We start from the raw sequence: 21441 nt of genomic DNA, 5'->3' as shown, positions 1-21441 counted from the left end.
CAGAGAGTGATCCTTACCCTGAATAAACAGTGACTCTGTACGGTGACACTGTGAGGGATCCTTACCCTGAATAAACACTGACTCTGCACAGTGACACAGTGAGTGATCCTTACCCTGAATAAACAGTGACTCTGTACAGTGACACAGTGAGTGATCCTTACCCTGAATAAACAGTGACTCTGTACAGTTACACAGTGAGTGACCCTCACGCTGAATAAACAGTCAATCTGTACAGTTACACAGTGAGTGATCCTTAACCTGAATAAACAGTGATTCTGTACAGTTACACAGTGAGTGACCCTTACCCTGAATAAACACTGACTCTGTACAGTGACACAGTGAGTGATCCTTACCCTGAATAAACAGTGACTCTGTACAGTGACACAGTGAGAGACCCTCACCCTGAATAAACAGTAACTCTGTACAGTGACACAGTGAGTGATCCTTACCCTGAATAAACAGTGACTCTGTACAGTGACACAGTGAGTGATCCTTACCCTGAATAAACAGTGACTCTGTACAGTTACAAAGTGAGTGACGCTCAACCTGAATAAACAGTAACTCTGTACAGTTACACAGTGAGTGACCCTCACCCTGAATATACAGTGACTCTGTGCAGTGACACAGTGAGTGATTTTTACCCTGAATAAACAGTGACTCTCTACAGTGACACAGTGAGTGAACCTTACCCTGAATAAACAGTGACTCTGTACAGAGACACAGTGAGTGATCCTTACCCTGAATAAACAGTGACTCTGTACAGTGACACAGTGAGTGATCTTTACCCTGAATAAACAGTGACTCTGTACAGTGACACAGTGAGTGATCTTTACCCTGAATAAACAGTGACTCTGTACAGTTACACAGTAAGTGACCCTCACCCTGAATAAACAGTGACTCTGTACAGTGACACAGCGGGTGATCCATACCCTGAATAAACAGTGACTCTGTACAGTGACACAGTGACTGATCGTTACCCTGAATAAACAGTGACTCTGTACAGTGACACAGTGAGTGATCCTTACCCTGAATAAACAGTGACGCTGTACAGTTACACAGTGAGTGATCTTTACCCTGAATAAACAGTGACTCTGTACAGTGACACAGCGAGTGATCCTTACCCTGAATAAACAGTGACACTGTACAGTGACACAGTGAGTGATCCTTACCCTGAATAAACACTGACTCTGTACAGTGACACAGTGAGTGACCCTAACCCTGAATAAACACTGACTCTGTACAGTGACACAGTGAGTGATCCTTACCCTGAATAGACAGCGACTCTGTACAGTTACATAGTGAGTGACCCTTACCCTGAATAAACAGTGACTCTGTACAGTGACACAGAGAGTGATCCTTACCCTGAATAAACAGTGACTCTGTACAGTGACACAGTGAGTGATCCTTACACTGAATAAACACTGACACTGTACAGTGACACAGTGAGTGATCCTTACCCTGAATAAACAGTGACACAGTGAGTGATCCTTACACTGAATAAACACTGAATCTGTACAGTGACACAGTGAGTGATCCTCACCCTGAATAAACAGTGACTCTGTACAGTGACACAGTGAGTGATCCTTACCCTGAATAAACAGTGACTCTGTACAGTGACACAGTGAGTGATCCTTACCCTGAATAAACAGTGACACAGTGAATGATCCTTACCCTGAATAAACAGTGACTCTGTACAGTGACACAGTGAGTGATCCTTACCCTGAATAAACAGTGACTCTGTACAGTGACACTGTGAGTGATCCTTACCCTGAATAAACAGTGACTCTGTACAGTGACACAGTGAGTGATCCTTACCCTGAATAAACTGTGACTCTGTACAGTGACACAGTGAGTGACCCTTACCCTGAATAAACAGTGACTCTGTACAGTGACACAGAGAGTGACCCTCACCCTAAATAAACAGTGACTCTTTACAGTGACAGTGAGTGATCCTTACCCTGAATAAACAGTGACTCTGTACAGTTACACAGTGAGTGACCCTCACCCTGAATAAACAGTGACTCTGTACAGTGACACAGTGAGTGACCCTTACCGTGAATAAACACTGACTCTGTACAGTGACACAGTGAGTGGTGCTTACCCTGAATAAACAGTGACTCTGTACAGTGACACAGTGAGTGATCCTTACCCTGAATAAACAGTGACTCTGTACAATGACACAGTGAGTGATCCTTACCCTGAATAAACAGTGACTCTGTACAGTGACACAGAGAGTGACCCTTACCCTGAATAAACAGTGACTCTGTAGAGTGGCACAGTGAGTGACCCTTACCCTGAATAAACAGTGACTCTGTACAGTGACACAGTGAGTGACCCTTACCCTGAATAAACAGTGACTCTGCACAGTGACACAGTGAGTGATCCTTACCCTGAATAAACAGTGACTCTGTACAGTGACACAGTGAGTGACCCTTACCCTGAATAAACAGTGACTCTGTACAGTGACACAGTGAGTGACCCTTACCCTGAATAAACAGTGACTCTGTACAGTGACACAGTGAGTGATCCTTACCCTGAATAAACAGTGACTCTGTACAGTGACAAAGTGAGTGATCCTTACCCTGAATATACAGTGACTCTGTACAGTTACACAGTGAGTGACCAACACCCTGAATAAACAGTGACTCTGTACAGTGACACAGTGGGTGATCCTTACCCTGAATAAACAGTGACTCTGTACAGTGACACAGTGAGTGATCCTTACCCTGAATAAACACTGACTCTGTACAGTGACACAGTGAGAGACCCTTACCGTGAATAAACACTGACTCTGTACAGTGACACAGTGAGTGGTCCTTACCCTGAATAAACAGTGACTCTGTACAGCGACATAGTGAGTGATCCTTACCCTGAATAAACACTGACTCTGTACAGTGACACAGTGAGTGATCCTTACCCTGAATAAACAGTGACTCTGTACAGTGACACAGTGAGTGACCCTTACCCTGAATAAACAGTGACTCTGTACAGTGGCACAGTGAGTGACCCTTACCCTGAATAAACAGTGACTCTGTACAGTGACACAGTGAGTGATCCTTACCCTGAATAAAGAGCGACTATGTACAATGATACAGTGAGTGATCCTCACCCTGAATAAACAGTGACTCTGTACAGGGACACAGTGAGTGATCCTTACACGGAATAAACAGTGACTCTGTACAGTGACACAGTGAGTGATCCTTACCCTGAATAAACACTGAATCTGTACAGTGACACAGAGAGTGATCCTTACCCTGAATAAACAGCGACTCTGTACAGTTAAATAGTGAGTGATCCTTACCCTGAATAAACAGTGACTCTGTACAGTGACACAGTGAGTGATCCTTACCCTGAATAAAGAGTGACTCTGTACAGTGACACAGTGAGTGACCCTCACCCTGAATAAACAGTAACTCTGTACAGTGACACAGTGAGTGATCCTTACCCTGAATAAACAGTGACTCTGTACAGTGACACAGTGAGTGATCATTACCCTGAATAAACAGTGACTATGTACAGTTACAAAGTGAGTGACCCTCACCCTGAATAAACAGTGACTCTGTACAGTTACACAGTGTGTGACCCTCACCCTGAATAAACAGTGAATCTGTACAGTGACACAGTGAGTGACCCTCACCCTGAATAAACAGTGACTCTGTACAGTGACACAGTGAGTGACCCCTACCCTGAATAAACAGTGACTCTGTACAGTGACACAGAGAGTGATCCTTACCCTGAATAAACAGTGAATCTGTACAGTGACACAGTGAGTGATCCTTACCCTGAATAAACAGTGACTCTGTACAGTGACACAGTGAGTGATCCTTACCCTGAATAAACAGTGACACAGTGAATGATCCTTACCTTGAATAAACTGTGACTCTGTACAGTGACACAGTGAGTGAACCTTACCCTGTATAAACAGTGACTCTGTAAAGTGACACAGTGAGTGATCCTTACCCTGAATAGACAGCGACTCTGTACAGTTACATAGTGAGTGAACCTTACCCTGAATATACAGTGACTCTGTACAGTGACACAGTGAGTGATCCTTACCCTGAATAAACAGTGACTCTGTACAGTGACAGAGTGAGTGATCCTTACCCTGAATAAACACTGACACAGTACAGTGACACAGTGAGTGATCCTTACCCTGAATAAACAGTGACACAGTGAGTGATCCTTACCCTGAATAAACACTGAATCTGTACAGTGAACAGTGAGTGATCCTTACCCTGAATAAACAGTGACTCTATACAGTGACACAGTGAGTGATCCTTACCCTGAATAAACACTGACTCTGTACAGTGACACAGTGAGTGATCCTTACCCTGAATAAACAGTGACTCTGTACAGTCACACAGTGAGTGATCCTTACCCTGAATAAACAGTGACTCTGTACAGTGACACAAGAAGTGATCCTTACCCTGAATAAACACTGAATCTGTAAAGTGACACAGTGAGTGACCCTTACCCTGAATAAACAGTGACTCTGTACAGTGACACAGTGAGTGATCCTTACCCTGAATAAACAGTGACTCTGTACAGTGACACAGTGAGTGATCCTTACCCTGAATAAACAGTGACTCTGTACAGTGACACAGTGAGTGACCCTTAACCTGAATAAACAGTGACTCTGTACAGTGACACAGAGTGACCCTTACCCTGAATAAACAGTGACTCTGTACAGTGACACAGTGAGTGAACCTTACCCTGAATAAACAGTGACTCTGTACGGTGACACTGTGAGGGATCCTTACCCTGAATAAACACTGACTCTGTACAGTGACACAGCGAGTGATCCTTACCCTGAATAAACAGTGACTCTGTACAGTGACACAGTGAGTGATCCTTACCCTGAATAAACACTGACTCTGTACAGTTACACAGTGAGTGACCCTCAAGCTGAATAAACAGTCAATCTGTACAGTTACACAGTGAGTGATCCTTAACCTGAATAAACAGTGATTCTGTACAGTTACACAGTGAGTGACCCTTACCCTGAATAAACACTGACTCTGTACAGTGACACAGTGAGAGACCCTCACCCTGAATAAACAGTAACTCTGTACAGTGACACAGTGAGTGATCCTTACCCTGAATAAACAGTGACTCTGTACAGTGACACAGTGAGTGATCCTTACCCTGAATAAACAGTGACTCTGTACAGTTACAAAGTGAGTGACGCTCAACCTGAATAAACAGTAACTCTGTACAGTTACACAGTGAGTGACCCTCACCCTGAATATACAGTGACTCTGTGCAGTGACACAGTGAGTGATTTTTACCCTGAATAAACAGTGACTCTCTACAGTGACACAGTGAGTGGTCCTTACCCTGAATAAACAGTGACTCTGTACAGCGACATAGTGAGTGATCCTTACCCTGAATAAACACTGACTCTGTACAGTGACACAGTGAGTGATCCTTACCCTGAATAAACAGTGACTCTGTACAGTGACACAGTGAGTGACCCTTACCCTGAATAAACAGTGACTCTGTACAGTGGCACAGTGAGTGACCCTTACCCTGAATAAACAGTGACTCTGTACAGTGACACAGTGAGTGATCCTTACCCTGAATAAAGAGCGACTATGTACAATGATACAGTGAGTGATCCTCACCCTGAATAAACAGTGACTCTGTACAGGGACACAGTGAGTGATCCTTACACGGAATAAACAGTGACTCTGTACAGTGACACAGTGAGTGATCCTTACCCTGAATAAACACTGAATCTGTACAGTGACACAGAGAGTGATCCTTACCCTGAATAAACAGCGACTCTGTACAGTTAAATAGTGAGTGATCCTTACCCTGAATAAACAGTGACTCTGTACAGTGACACAGTGAGTGATCCTTACCCTGAATAAAGAGTGACTCTGTACAGTGACACAGTGAGTGACCCTCACCCTGAATAAACAGTAACTCTGTACAGTGACACAGTGAGTGATCCTTACCCTGAATAAACAGTGACTCTGTACAGTGACACAGTGAGTGATCATTACCCTGAATAAACAGTGACTATGTACAGTTACAAAGTGAGTGACCCTCACCCTGAATAAACAGTGACTCTGTACAGTTACACAGTGTGTGACCCTCACCCTGAATAAACAGTGAATCTGTACAGTGACACAGTGAGTGACCCTCACCCTGAATAAACAGTGACTCTGTACAGTGACACAGTGAGTGACCCCTACCCTGAATAAACAGTGACTCTGTACAGTGACACAGAGAGTGATCCTTACCCTGAATAAACAGTGAATCTGTACAGTGACACAGTGAGTGATCCTTACCCTGAATAAACAGTGACTCTGTACAGTGACACAGTGAGTGATCCTTACCCTGAATAAACAGTGACACAGTGAATGATCCTTACCTTGAATAAACTGTGACTCTGTACAGTGACACAGTGAGTGAACCTTACCCTGTATAAACAGTGACTCTGTAAAGTGACACAGTGAGTGATCCTTACCCTGAATAGACAGCGACTCTGTACAGTTACATAGTGAGTGAACCTTACCCTGAATATACAGTGACTCTGTACAGTGACACAGTGAGTGATCCTTACCCTGAATAAACAGTGACTCTGTACAGTGACAGAGTGAGTGATCCTTACCCTGAATAAACACTGACACAGTACAGTGACACAGTGAGTGATCCTTACCCTGAATAAACAGTGACACAGTGAGTGATCCTTACCCTGAATAAACACTGAATCTGTACAGTGAACAGTGAGTGATCCTTACCCTGAATAAACAGTGACTCTATACAGTGACACAGTGAGTGATCCTTACCCTGAATAAACACTGACTCTGTACAGTGACACAGTGAGTGATCCTTACCCTGAATAAACAGTGACTCTGTACAGTCACACAGTGAGTGATCCTTACCCTGAATAAACAGTGACTCTGTACAGTGACACAAGAAGTGATCCTTACCCTGAATAAACACTGACTCTGTAAAGTGACACAGTGAGTGACCCTTACCCTGAATAAACAGTGACTCTGTACAGTGACACAGTGAGTGATCCTTACCCTGAATAAACAGTGACTCTGTACAGTGACACAGTGAGTGATCCTTACCCTGAATAAACAGTGACTCTGTACAGTGACACAGTGAGTGACCCTTAACCTGAATAAACAGTGACTCTGTACAGTGACACAGAGTGACCCTTACCCTGAATAAACAGTGACTCTGTACAGTGACACAGTGAGTGAACCTTACCCTGAATAAACAGTGACTCTGTACGGTGACACTGTGAGGGATCCTTACCCTGAATAAACACTGACTCTGTACAGTGACACAGCGAGTGATCCTTACCCTGAATAAACAGTGACTCTGTACAGTGACACAGTGAGTGATCCTTACCCTGAATAAACACTGACTCTGTACAGTTACACAGTGAGTGACCCTCAAGCTGAATAAACAGTCAATCTGTACAGTTACACAGTGAGTGATCCTTAACCTGAATAAACAGTGATTCTGTACAGTTACACAGTGAGTGACCCTTACCCTGAATAAACACTGACTCTGTACAGTGACACAGTGAGTGATCCTTACCCTGAATAAACAGTGACTCTGTACAGTGACACAGTGAGTGACCCTCACCCTGAATAAACAGTAACTCTGTACAGTGACACAGTGAGTGATCCTTACCCTGAATAAACAGTGACTCTGTACAGTGACACAGTGAGTGATCCTTACCCTGAATAAACAGTGACTCTGTACAGTTACAAAGTGAGTGACGCTCAACCTGAATAAACAGTAACTCTGTACAGTTACACAGTGAGTGACCCTCACCCTGAATATACAGTGACTCTGTGCAGTGACACAGTGAGTGATTTTTACCCTGAATAAACAGTGACTCTGTACAGTGACACAGTGAGTGATCCTTACCCTGAATAAACAGTGACTCTGTACAGAGACACAGTGAGTGATCCTTACCCTGAATAAACAGTGACTCTGTACAGTGACACAGTGAGTGATCTGTACCCTGAATAAACAGTGACTCTGTACAGTTACACAGTAAGTGACCCTCACCCTGAATAAACAGTGACTCTGTACAGTGACACAGCGGGTGATCCATACCCTGAATAAACAGTGACTCTGTACAGTGACACAGTGACTGATCGTTACCCTGAATAAACAGTGACTCTGTACAGTGACACAGTGAGTGATCCTTACCCTGAATAAACAGTGACGCTGTACAGTTACACAGTGAGTGATCTTTACCCTGAATAAACAGTGACTCTGTGCAGTGACACAGCGAGTGATCCTTACCCTGAATAAACAGTGACACTGTACAGTGACACAGTGAGTGATCCTTATCCTGAATAAACAGTGACTCTGTACAGTGACACAGTGAGTGACCCTTACCCTGAATAAACAGTGACTCTGTACAGTGACACAGTGAGTGATCCTTACCCTGAATAAACAGTGACTCTGTACAATGACACAGTGATTGATCCTTACCCTGAATAAACAGTAACTCTGTACAGTGACACAGTGAGTGATCCTTACCCTGAATAAACACTGACTCTGTACAGTGACACAGTGAGTGACCCTAACCCTGAATAAACAGTGACTCTGTACAGTGACACAGTGAGTGATCCTTACCCTGAATAGACAGCGACTCTGTACAGTTACATAGTGAGTGACCCTTACCCTGAATAAACAGTGACTCTGTACAGTGACACAGAGAGTGATCCTTACCCTGAATAAACAGTGACTCTGTACAGTGACACAGTGAGTGATCCTTACCCTGAATAAACACTGACACTGTACAGTGACACAGTGAGTGATCCTTACCCTGAATAAACAGTGACACAGTGAGTGATCCTTACCCTGAATAAACAGTGACTCTGTACAGTGACACAGTGAGTGATCCTTACCCTGAATATACAGTGACTCTGTACAGTTACACAGTGAGTGACCAACACCCTGAATAAACAGTGACTCTGTACAGTGACACAGTGGGTGATTCTTACCCTGGATAAACAGTGACTCTGTACAGTGACACAGTGAGTGATCCTTACCCTGAATAAACAGTGACTCTGTACAGTGACACAGTGAGAGACCCTTACCCTGAATAAACACTGACTCTGTACAGTGACACAGTGAGTGGTCCTTACCCTGAATAAACAGTGACTCTGTACAGTGACACAGTGAGTGATCCTTACCCTGAATAAACAGTGACTCTGTACAGTGACACAGTGAGTGATCCTCACCCTGAATATACAGTGACACTGTACAGTTACACAGTGAGTGACCAACACCCTGAATAAACAGTGACTCTGTACAGTGACACAGTGGGTGATCCTTACCCTGAATAAACAGTGACTCTGTACAGTGACACAGTGAGTGATCCTTACCCTGAATAAACACTGACTCTGTACAGTGACACAGTGAGAGACCCTTACCGTGAATAAACACTGACTCTGTACAGTGACACAGTGAGTGGTCCTTACCCTGAATAAACAGTGACTCTGTACAGCGACATAGTGAGTGATCCTTACCCTGAATAAACACTGATTCTGTACAGTGACACAGTGAGTGATCATTACCCTGAATAAACAGTGACTATGTACAGTTACAAAGTGAGTGACCCTCACCCTGAATAAACAGTGACTCTGTACAGTTACACAGTGTGTGACCCTCACCCTGAATAAACAGTGACTCTGTACAGTGACACAGTAAGTGACCCTCACCCTGAATAAACAGTGACTCTGTACAGTGACACAGTGAGTGACCATTACCCTGAATAAACAGTGACTCTGTACAGTGACACAGAGAGTGATCCTTACCCTGAATAAACAGTGAATCTGTACAGGTACACAGTGAGTGACCCTCACCCTGAATAAACAGTGACTCTGTACAGTGACACAGTGAGTGATCCTTACCCTGAATAGACAGTGACTCTGTACAGTTACACAGTGAGTGACCCTCACTCTGAATAAACAGTGACTCTGTACAGTGACACAGTGAGTGACCCTTACCCTGAATAAACAGTGACTCTGTACAGTGACACAGTGAGTGATCCTTAACCTGAATAAACAGTGACACAGTGAATGATCCTTACCCTGAATAAACTGTGACTCTGTACAGTGACACAGTGAGTGATCCTTACCCTGTATAAACAGTGACTCTGTAAAGTGACACAGTGAGTGATCCTTACCCTGAATAGACAGCGACTCTGTACAGTTACATAGTGGGTGAACCTTACCCTGAATAAACAGTGACTCTGTACAGTGACACAGTGAGTGATCCTTACCCTGAATAAACAGTGACTCTGTACAGTGACAGAGTGAGTGATCCTTACCCTGAATAAACACTGACACAGTACAGTGACACAGTGAGTGATCCTTACCCTGAATAAACACTGAATCTGTACAGTGAACAGTGAGTGATCCTTACCCTGAATAAACAGTGACTTTATACAGTGACACAGTGAGTGATCCTTACCCTGAATAAACACTGACTCTGTACAGTGACACAGTGAGTGATCATTACCCTGAATAAACAGTGACTCTGTACAGTGACACAGTGAGTGATCCTTACCCTGAATAAACAGTGACTCTGTACAGTGACACAAGAAGTGATCCTTACCCTGAATAAACACTGACTCTGTAAAGTGACACAGTGAGTGACCCTTACCCTGAATAAACAGTGACTCTGTACAGTGACACAGTGAGTGATCCTTACCCTGAATAAACAGTGACTCTGTACAGTGACACAGTGAGTGATCCTTACCCTGAATAAACAGTGACTCTGTACAGTGACACAGTGAGTGACCCTTAACCTGAATAAACAGTGACTCTGTACAGTGGCACAGTGAGTGACCTTACCCTGAATAAACAGTGACTCTGTACAGTGACACAGTGAGTGATCCTTACCCTGAATAAACAGTGACTCTGTAAAGTGACACAGTGAGTGACCCTTACCCTGAATAAACAGTGACTCTGTACAGTGACACAGTGAGTGATCCTTACCCTGAATAAACAGTGACTCTGTACAGTGACACAGTGAGTGATCCTTACCCTGAATAAACAGTGACTCTGCACAGTGACACAGTGAGTGACCCTTAACCTGAATAAACAGTGACTCTGTACAGTGGCACAGTGAGTGACCCTTACCCTGAATAAACAGTGACTCTGTACAGTGACACAGTGAGTGATCCTTACCCTGAATAAACAGTGACTCTGTACAATGACACAGTGAGTGATCCTTACCCTGAATAAACAGTGACTCTGTACAGGGACACAGTGAGTGATCCTCACCCTGAATAAACAGTGACTCTGTACAGTGATACAGTGAGTGATCCTTACCCTGAATAAACACTGACTCTGTACAGTGACACAGTGAGTGATCCTTACTCTGAATAAACAGTGACTCTGTACAGTGATACAGTGAGTGATCCTTACCCTGAATAAACACTGACTCTGTACAGTGACACAGTGAGTGATCCTTACCCTGAATAAACAGAGACTCTGTACAGTTAAATAGTGAGTGATCCTTACCCTGAATAAACAGTGACTCTGTACAGTGACACAGTGAGTGATCCTTACCCTAAATAAAGAGTGACTCTGTACAGTGACACAGTGAGTGACCCTCACCCTGAATAAACGGTAACTCTGTACAGTGACACAGTGAGTGATCCTTACCCTGAATAAACAGTGACTCTGTACAGTGACACAGTGAGTGACCCTCACCCTAAATAAACAGTGACTCTGTACAGTGACACAGTGAGTGATCCTTACCCTGAATAAACAGTGACTCTGTACAGTTACACAGTGAGTGACCCTCACTCTGAATAAACAGTGACTCTGTACAGTGACACAGTGGGTGATCCTTACCCTGAATAAACAGTGACTCTGTACAGTGATACAGTGAGTGATCCTTATCCAGAATAAACACTGACTCTGTACAGTGACACAGTGAGTGATCCTTACCCTGAATAAACAGTGACTCTGTACAGTGACACAGTGAGTGATCCTTACCCTGAATAAACAGTGACTCTGGACAGTGACACATTGAGTGATCCTTACCCTGAATAAACACAGACTCTGTACAGTGACACAGTGAGTGACCTTACCGTGAAAAAACACTGACTCTGTACAGTGACACAGTGAGTGGTCCTTACCCTGAATAAACAGTGACTCTGTACAGCGACACAGTGAGTGATCCTTACCCTGAATAAACACTGACTCTGTACAGTGACACAGTGAGTGATCCTTACCCTGAATAAACAGTGACTCTGTACAGTGACACAGTGAGTGATCCTTACCCTGAATAAACAGTGACTCTGTACAGTGGCACAGTGAGTGACCCTTACCCTGAATAAACAGTGACTCTGTACAGTGACATAGTGAGTGATCCTTACCCTGAATAAACAGTGACTCTGTACAATGACACAGTGAGTGATCCTCACCCTGAATAAACAGTGACTCTGTACAGGGACACAGTGAGTGATCCTTACTTTGAATAAACAGTGACTTTGTACAGTGACACAGTGAGTGATCCTTACCCTGAATAAACACTGACTCTGTACAGTGACACAGTGAGAGACCATTACCGTGAATAAACACTGACTCTGTACAGTGACACAGTGAGTGGTCCTTACCCTGAATAAACAGTGACTCTGTACAGTGACACAGTGAGTGATCCTTACCCTGAATAAACAGTGACTCTGTACAGTGACACAGTGAGTGATCCTCACCCTGAATATACAGTGACTCTGTACAGTTACACAGTGAGTGACCAACACCCTGAATAAACAGTGACTCTGTACAGTGACACAGTGGGTGATCCTTACCCTGAATAAACAGTGACTCTGTACAGTGACACAGTGAGTGATCCTTACCCTGAATAAACACTGACTCTGTACAGTGACACAGTGAGAGACCCTTACCGTGAATAAACACTGACTCTGTACAGTGACACAGTGAGTGGTCCTTACCCTGAATAAACAGTGACTCTGTACAGCGACATAGTGAGTGATCCTTACCCTGAATAAACACTGATTCTGTACAGTGAAACAGTGAGTGATCATTACCCTGAATAAACAGTGACTATGTACAGTTACAAAGTGAGTGACCCTCACCCTGAATAAACAGTGACTCTGTACAGTTACACAGTGTGTGACCCTCACCCTGAATAAACAGTGACTCTGCACAGTGACACAGTGAGTGACCCTCACCCTGAATAAACAGTGACTCTGTACAGTGACACAGTGAGTGACCCTTACCCTGAATAAACAGTGACTCTGTACAGTGACACAGAGAGTGATCCTTACCCTGAATAAACAGTGAATCTGTACAGGTACACAGTGAGTGACCCTCACCCTGAATAAACAGTGACTCTGTACAGTGACACAGTGAGTGATCCTTACCCTGAATAGACAGTGACTCTGTACAGTTACACAGTGAGTGACCCTCACTCTGAATAAACAGTGACTCTGTACAGTGACACAGTGAGTGACCCTTACCCTGAATAAACAGTGACTCTGTACAGTGACACAGTGAGTGATCCTTAACCTGAATAAACAGTGACACAGTGAATGATCCTTACCCTGAATAAACTGTGACTCTGTACAGTGACACAGTGAGTGATCCTTACCCTGTATAAACAGTGACTCTGTAAAGTGACACAGTGAGTGATCCTTACCCTGAATAGACAGCGACTCTGTACAGTTACATAGTGAGTGAACCTTACCCTGAATAAACAGTGACTCTGTACAGTGACACAGTGAGTGATCCTTACCCTGAATAAACGGTGACTCTGTACAGTGACAGAGTGAGTGATCCTTACCCTGAATAAACACTGACACAGTACAGTGACACAGTGAGTGATCCTTACCCTGAATAAACACTGAATCTGTACAGTGAACAGTGAGTGATCCTTACCCTGAATAAACAGTGACTTTATACAGTGACACAGTGAGTGATCCTTACCCTGAATAAACACTGACTCTGTACAGTGACACAGTGAGTGATCATTACCCTGAATAAACAGTGACTCTGTACAGTGACACAGTGAGTGATCCTTACCCTGAATAAACAGTGACTCTGTACAGTGACACAGTGAGTGATCCTTACCCTGAATAAACAGTGACTCTGTACAGTGACACAGTGAGTGATCCTTACCCTGAATAAACAGTGACTCTGTACAGTGACACAGTGAGTGACCCTTAACCTGAATAAACAGTGACTCTGTACAGTGGCACAGTGAGTGACCTTACCCTGAATAAACAGTGACTCTGTACAGTGACACAGTGAGTGATCCTTACCCTGAATAAACAGTGACTCTGTAAAGTGACACAGTGAGTGACCCTTACCCTGAATAAACAGTGACTCTGTACAGTGACACAGTGAGTGATCCTTACCCTGAATAAACAGTGACTCTGTACAGTGACACAGTGAGTGATCCTTACCCTGAATAAACAGTGACTCTGTACAGTGACACAGTGAGTGACCCTTAACCTGAATAAACAGTGACTCTGTACAGTGGCACAGTGAGTGACCCTTACCCTGAATAAACAGTGACTCTGTACAGTGACACAGTGAGTGATCCTTACCCTGAATAAACAGTGACTCTGTACAATGACACAGTGAGTGATCCTTACCCTGAATAAACAGTGACTCTGTACAGGGACACAGTGAGTGATCCTTACTCTGAATAAACAGTGACTCTGTACAGTGATACAGTGAGTGATCCTTACCCTGAATAAACACTGACTCTGTACAGTGACACAGTGAGTGATCCTTACCCTGAATAAACAGAGACTCTGTACAGTTAAATAGTGAGTGATCCTTACCCTGAATAAACAGTGACTCTGTACAGTGACACAGTGAGTGATCCTTACCCTAAATAAAGAGTGACTCTGTAAACTGACACAGTGAGTGACCCTCACCCTGAATAAACGGTAACTCTGTACAGTGACACAGTGAGTGATCCTTACCCTGAATAAACAGTGACTCTGTACAGTGACACAGTGAGTGATCCTTACCCTGAATAAACAGTGACTCTGTACAGTGACAAAGAGAGTGATCCTTACCCTGAATAAACAGTGACTCTGTACAGTTACACAGTGAGTGACCCTCACTCTGAATAAACAGTTACTCTGTACAGTGACACAGTGGGTGATCCTTACCCTGAATAAACAGTGACTCTGTACAGTGACACAGTGAGTGATCCTTACCCTGAATAAACAGTGACTCTGTACAGTGACACAGTGAGTGATCCTTACCCTGAATAAACAGTGACTCTGTACAGTGACACATTGAGTGAACCTTACCCTGAATAAACACAGACTCTGTACAGTGACACAGTGAGTGACCTTACCGTGAAAAAACACTGACTCTGTACAGTGACACAGTGAGTGGTCCTTACCCTGAATAAACAGTGACTCTGTACAGCGACACAGTGAGTGATCCTTACCCTGAATAAACACTGACTCTGTACAGTGACACAGTGAGTGATCCTTACCCTGAATAAACAGTGACTCTGTACAGTGACACAGTGAGTGATCCTTACCCTGAATAAACAGTGACTCTGTACAGTGGCACAGTGAGTGACCCTTACCCTGAATAAACAGTGACTCTGTACAGTGACATAGTGAGTGATCCTTACCCTGAATAAACAGTGACTCTGTACAATGACACAGTGAGTGATCCTCACCCTGAATAAACAGTGACTCTGTACAGGGACACAGTGAGTGATCCTTACTTTGAATAAACAGTGACTTTGTACAGTGACACAGTGAGTGATCCTTACCCTGAATAAACACTGACTCTGTACAGTGACACAGTGAGTGATCCTTACCCTGAATAAACAGCGACTCGGTACAGTTAAATAGTGAGTGATCCTTACCCTGAATAAACAGTGACTCTGTACATTGACACAGCGAGTGATCCTTACCCTGAATAGACAGTGACTCTGTACAGTGACACAGTGAGTGACCCTCACCCTGAATAAACAGTGACTCTGTACAGTGACAAAGTGAGTGACCCTTACCCTGAATAAACAGTGACTCTGCACAATGACACAGTGAGTGATCCTTACCCTGAATAAACAGTGACTCTGTACAGTGACACAGTGAGTGATCCTTACCCTGAATAAACAGTGACACAGTGAGTGATCCTTACCCTGAATAAACAGTGACTCTGTACAGTGACACAGTGAGTGATCCTTACCCTGAATAAACACTGACACTGTACATTGACACAGTGAGTGATCCGTACCCTGAATAAACAGTGACACAGTGAGTGATCCTTACCCTGAATAAACACTGAATCTGTACAGTGAACAGTGAGTGATCCTTACCCTGAATAAACAGTGACTCTGTACAGAAACACAGTGAGTGATCCTTAGACTGAATAAACACTGACTCTGTACAGTGACACAGTGAGTGATCCTTACCCTGAATAAACACTGACTCAGTACAGTGACACAGTGAGTGATCCTTACCCTGAATAAACAGAGAATCTGTACAGTGACACAAGTGATCCTTACCCTGAATAAACACTGACTCTGTAAAGTGACACAGTGAGTGACCCTTACCCTGAATAAACAGTGACTCTGTACAGTGACACAGTGAGTGATCCTTACCCTGAATAAACAGTGACTCTGTACAGTGACACAGTGAGTGATCCTTACCCTGAATAAACAGTGACTCTGTACAGTGACACAGTGAGTGACCCTTACCCTGAATAAACAGTGACTCTGTACAGTGGCACAGTGAGTGACCCTTACCCTGAATAAACAGTGACTCTGTACAGTGACACAGTGAGTGATCCTTACCCTGAATAAACAGTGACTCTGTACAATGACACAGTGAGTGATCCTCACCCTGAATAAACAGTGACTCTGTACAGGGACACAGTGAGTGATCCTTACTCTGAATAAACACTGACTCTGTACAGTGACACAGTGAGTGATACTTACCCTGAATAAACAGCGACTCTGTACAGTTAAATAGTGAGTGATCCTTACCCTGAATAAACAGTGACTCTATACAGTGACACAGTGAGTGATCCTTACTCTGAATAAAGAGTGAGTCTGTACAGTGACACAGTGAGTGACCCTCACCCTGAATAAACAGTAACTCTGTACAGTGACACAGTGAGTGACCCTCACCCTGAATAAACAGTGACTCTGTACAGTTACACAGTGAGTGACCCTCACCCTGAATAAACAGTGACTCTGTACAGTGACACAGTGAGTGACCCTCACCATGAATAAATAGTGACTCTGTACAGTGACACAGTGAGTGACCCTTACCCTGACTAAACAGTGACTCTGTACAGTGACACAGAGAGTGATCCTTACGCTGAATAAACAGTGAATCTGTACAGGTACACAGTGAGTGACCCTCACCCTGAATAAACAGTGACTCTGTTCAGTGACACAGTGAGTGATCCTTACCCTGAATAAACAGTGACTCTGTACAGTTACACAAAGTGACCCTCACTCTGAATAAACAGTGACTCTGTACAGTGACACAGTGAGTGACCCTTACCCTGAATAAACAGTGACTCTGCACAGTGACACGGTGAGTGATCCTTACCCTGAATAAACAGTGACTCTGTACAGTGACACAGTGAGTGATCCTTACCCTGAATAAACAGTGACACAGAGAATGATCCTTACTCTGAATAAACTGTGACTCTGTACAGTGACACAGTGAGTGATCCTTACCCTGAATAAACAGTGACTCTGTACAGTGACACAGTGAGTGATCCTTACCCTGAATAGACAGCGACTCTGTACAGTTACATAGTGAGTGAACCTTACCCTGAATAAACAGTGTCTCTGTACAGTTACACAGTGAGTGACCCTCACCCTGAATAAACAGTCACTCTGTACAGTGACACAGTGAGTGATCCCTACCCTGAATAAACAGTGACTCTGTACAGTGATACAGTGATTGATCCTTACCCTGAATAAACACTGACTCTGTACAGTGACACAGTGAGTGATCCATACCCTGAATAAACAGTGACTCTGTACAGTGACACAGTGAGTGATCCTTACCCTGAATAGACAGTGACTCTGTACAGTGACACAGTGAGTGATCCATACCCTGAATAAACAGTGACTCTGAACAGTGACACAGTGAGTGATCATTACTCTGAATAAACAGTGACTATGTACAGTTACACAGTGAGTGACCCTCACCCTGAATAAACAGTGACTCTGTACAGTGATACAGTGAGTGACCCTCACCCTGAATAAACAGTGACTCTGTACAATGACACAGTGAGTGACCCTAACCCTGAATAAACAGTGACTCTGTACAGTGACACAGTGAGTGATCCTTACCCTGAATAAACAGTGACTCTGTACAGTGACACAGTGAGTGATCCTTACCCTGAATAAACAGTGACTCTGTACAGTGACACAGTGAGTGACCCTTACCCTGAATAAACAGTGACTCTGTACAGTGGCACAGTGAGTGACCCTTACCCTGAATAAACAGTGACTCTGTACAGTGACACAGTGAGTGATCCTTACCCTGAATAAACAGTGACTCTGTACAATGACACAGTGAGTGATCCTCACCCTGAATAAACAGTGACTCTGTACAGGGACACAGTGAGTGATCCTTACTCTGAATAAACACTGACTCTGTACAGTGACACAGTGAGTGATACTTACCCTGAATAAACAGCGACTCTGTACAGTTAAATAGTGAGTGATCCTTACCCTGAATAAACAGTGACTCTATACAGTGACACAGTGAGTGATCCTTACTCTGAATAAAGAGTGAGTCTGTACAGTGACACAGTGAGTGACCCTCACCCTGAATAAACAGTAACTCTGTACAGTGACACAGTGAGTGACCCTCACCCTGAATAAACAGTGACTCTGTACAGTTACACAGTGAGTGACCCTCACCCTGAATAAACAGTGACTCTGTACAGTGACACAGTGAGTGACCCTCACCATGAATAAATAGTGACTCTGTACAGTGACACAGTGAGTGACCCTTACCCTGACTAAACAGTGACTCTGTACAGTGACACAGAGAGTGATCCTTACGCTGAATAAACAGTGAATCTGTACAGGTACACAGTGAGTGACCCTCACCCTGAATAAACAGTGACTCTGTTCAGTGACACAGTGAGTGATCCTTACCCTGAATAAACAGTGACTCTGTACAGTTACACAAAGTGACCCTCACTCTGAATAAACAGTGACTCTGTACAGTGACACAGTGAGTGACCCTTACCCTGAATAAACAGTGACTCTGCACAGTGACACGGTGAGTGATCCTTACCCTGAATAAACAGTGACTCTGTACAGTGACACAGTGAGTGATCCTTACCCTGAATAAACAGTGACACAGAGAATGATCCTTACTCTGAATAAACTGTGACTCTGTACAGTGACACAGTGAGTGATCCTTACCCTGAATAAACAGTGACTCTGTACAGTGACACAGTGAGTGATCCTTACCCTGAATAGACAGCGACTCTGTACAGTTACATAGTGAGTGAACCTTACCCTGAATAAACAGTGTCTCTGTACAGTTACACAGTGAGTGACCCTCACCCTGAATAAACAGTCACTCTGTACAGTGACACAGTGAGTGATCCCTACCCTGAATAAACAGTGACTCTGTACAGTGATACAGTGATTGATCCTTACCCTGAATAAACACTGACTCTGTACAGTGACACAGTGAGTGATCCATACCCTGAATAAACAGTGACTCTGTACAGTGACACAGTGAGTGATCCTTACCCTGAATAGACAGTGACTCTGTACAGTGACACAGTGAGTGATCCATACCCTGAATAAACAGTGACTCTGAACAGTGACACAGTGAGTGATCATTACTCTGAATAAACAGTGACTATGTACAGTTACACAGTGAGTGACCCTCACCCTGAATAAACAGTGACTCTGTACAGTGATACAGTGAGTGACCCTCACCCTGAATAAACAGTGACTCTGTACAATGACACAGTGAGTGACCCTAACCCTGAATAAACAGTGACTCTGTACAGTGACACAGAGAGTGATCCTTAACCTGAATAAACAGTGAATCGGTACAGGTACACAGCGAGTGACCCTCACCCTGAATAAACAGTGATTCTGTACAGTGACACAGTGAGTGATCCTTACCCTGAATAGACAGTGACTCTGTACAGTTACACAGTGAGTGACCCTCTGAATAAACAGTGACTCTGTACAGTGACAAAGTGAGTGACCCTTACCCTGAATAAACAGTGACTCTGCACAGTGACACAGTGAGTGATCCTTACCCTGAATAAACAGTGACTCTGTACAGTGACACAGTGAGTGATCCTTACCCTGAATAAACAGTGACACAGTGAATGATCCTTACCCTGAATAAACTGTGACTCTGTACAGTGACACAGTGAGTGATCCTTACCTGTATAAACAGTGACTCTGTACAGTGACACAGTGAGTGATCCTTACCCTGAATAGACAGCGACTCTGTACAGTTACATAGTGAGTGAACCTTACCCTGAATAAACAGTGACTCTGTACAGTGACACAGTGAGTGATCCTTACCCTGAATAAACAGTGACTCTGTACAGTTACACAGTGAGTGATCCTTACCCTGAATAAACACTGACACTGTACAGTGACACAGTGAGTGATCCTTACCCTGAATAAACAGTGACACAGTGAGTGATCCTAACCCTGAATAAACACGGAATCTGTACAGTGAACAGTGAGTGATCCTTACCCTGAATAAACAGTGACTCTGTACAGAAACACAGTGAGTGATCCTTAGCCTGAAAAAACACTGACTCTGTACAGTGACACAGTGAGTGATCCTTACCCTGAATAAACACTGACTCTGTACAGTGACACAGTGAGTGATCCTTACCCTGAATAAACAGAGAATCTGTACAGTGACACAAGAAATGATCCTTACCCTGAATAAACACTGACTCTGTAAAGTGACACAGTGAGTGACCCTTACCCTGAATAAACAGTGACTCTGTACAGTTACACAGTGAGTGATCCTTACCCTGAATAAACAGTGACTCTGTACAGTGACACAGTGAGTGATCCTTACCCTGAATAAACAGTGACTCTGTACAGTGGCACAGTGAGTGACCCTTACCCTGAATAAACAGTGACTCTGTACAGTGACACAGTGAGTGATCCTTACCCTGAATAAACAGTGACTCTGTACAATGACACAGTGAGTGATCCTCACCCTGAATAAACAGTGACTCTGTACAGGGACACAGTGAGTGATCCTTACTCTGAATAAACAGTGACTCTGTACAGTGACACAGTGAGTGATCCTTACCCTGAATAAACACTGACTCTGTACAGTGACACAGTGAGTGATCCTTACCCTGAATAAACAGCGACTCTGTACAGTTAATTAGTGAGTGATCCTTACCCTGAATAAACAGTGACTCCATATAGTGACACAGTGAGTGATCCTTA

The 21441-nt window shown here is 43.7% G+C and overlaps 1 protein-coding gene across 3 annotated transcripts in view; it reads right to left on the bottom strand.

Moving 5' to 3' along the window:
- The window catches only part of LOC121269410 (182 kDa tankyrase-1-binding protein-like), a 137142-nt gene that overhangs the window by 70286 nt on the left and 45415 nt on the right, over positions 1-21441 (bottom strand). The window lies entirely within an intron of this gene.

Source organism: Carcharodon carcharias, chromosome 24 (assembly GCF_017639515.1).
Source record: "Carcharodon carcharias isolate sCarCar2 chromosome 24, sCarCar2.pri, whole genome shotgun sequence".
In the NCBI taxonomy this organism is placed as follows: domain Eukaryota; kingdom Metazoa; phylum Chordata; class Chondrichthyes; order Lamniformes; family Lamnidae; genus Carcharodon; species Carcharodon carcharias.
Note: the sequence above shows the minus strand (reverse complement) of the source record. Positions and strands in the feature narration are given on the sequence as shown.